This window comes from Haematobia irritans, chromosome 3, assembly GCF_050003625.1.
Source record: "Haematobia irritans isolate KBUSLIRL chromosome 3, ASM5000362v1, whole genome shotgun sequence".
Lineage (NCBI taxonomy): Eukaryota > Metazoa > Arthropoda > Insecta > Diptera > Muscidae > Haematobia > Haematobia irritans.
In genome coordinates, this window is record NC_134399.1 from 42604127 (window position 1) to 42605672 (window position 1546).

General features: G+C 27.4%; 1 long non-coding RNA gene across 1 annotated transcript; it reads right to left on the reverse strand.

The window, feature by feature from the left end:
* Nucleotides 1-354: 354 nt before the first annotated feature.
* Nucleotides 355-860, reverse strand: LOC142232157 (uncharacterized). Its single transcript, XR_012721048.1, has 2 exons — nt 678-860; nt 355-615 (listed from the first exon to the last, which is right to left on the reverse strand). It is a non-coding gene; the product is annotated as an uncharacterized LOC142232157 (long non-coding RNA).
* Between the last annotated feature and the right edge of the window lie 686 nt (nt 861-1546).

Consider the following 1546-nt stretch of genomic DNA (forward strand, 5'->3'; position numbering starts at 1 on the left):
TCGACTTTTTGAGATATACGGTTATGTTCAAAATTAAGGCACTTCCGCACCCAAAAAAAAGTGACCACTTCTTTAAGTTAAAATGAACTCATTGTAAAGAAAGTTGAACTTCGTATAGCGCCAAAGACATTTTTAATTGTTTGAACGATGTGATTTTCGTAGAAATTAGGTATAATGCATTCCATATATTAGTTAACATTTTCCTATATTTATGTGCCACTATACTACAGAATGAAAAAATTTAACTGATTTGAATTCATATATGGAATGATTTTATTGAAATTTTTTCATTCATTTGGACAAATCTTACATATTTGTGGTAAAACTTTTACTTCATAATTAGAACTGCTTGCCTTCGTTTTTAAATACAATTTTATTTATTTATATAAGCAATTTTATCTTCAATAAAAGACATGTTTTATTAATATATTGAATATATTTATTAAGAATCAACAGCATCGACTGTCCTTGAAATATTAGTTTATTATTCCACTATTTCCAATTTCCATGTGATATTATCAACTGTAAAACGCACTTTTTCATCTTCTTCTTGTACTTTTCACTTTTAATAAGTTGCTTCCTAACGATTTTGTCCTCCTTTTACAATTTCAATACCTACAAATATAAAAAATGATAAAACATTTTTGTTACAAAAGGTTAGCGTCACTGAATATTACCTGATATTTGAAGATTCCAAAATGAAGACAAATGAAAGGGTTGTTATTCTGCTGGTGTTTTCTTCCTTTATACGCCATCACGACATTGATAGATTTATTTTCAAAAAACGAAAAATTTTCTCACTAATTTAAAATAACAAATATTGTATATATTTTATTTGCTATTTATTATATTATTTTACCATATTATTTTTTAACAATCTCTCCGTATACCGCAACAACGCGATTCCAACTAAAAAAACAAACCACGCGCAAACATATCGATTACACCCACGCGCAAACACATCGATTACGATGACAGGTATCGATTACAGGTAGACAATAGAAATATAGGAAAATTTCCTATATTCTAACAAGTTTTTTTCCTTACGTTTTGAAGGGATTGCAAACTTCTTAGTACGAATGAACTAAAATATTTTTCTAAGCCAATTGTTGTTCGTATATATGAAAAGTTTCTATTATAAAGGAAGTCGCAATTATCATTTTATAAGAAATTTTACTAATTTTGAGGAAACTTGGTTTTAGTTCGGATTTTGTTTATTTTTACGAATGCTTTGTTATCGGTGTATACAATTTTCTTGTTCAGTAGGAAATTTTTATACCCAGCGAAGAAAACAGTATGAGTAAAATTCCATGCCTTATTCTAGTTAATGAACTATTCATAACTGCTTACAGTTTAGAATTTTTTTACTGAAACGAGTAAATTTTATTATTTCTCACAAAAATTTACCTTAATGGAAATAAAATGGATAAACTATGTTGATGAAAAATTTTTCCTTTAGTTTCGAAGGCACTTTTTTCTGGGTGCGCTATATATATTGGAATAACTTGAAAACAATTCATCATATTAAATTACAAAAAAAACAGCT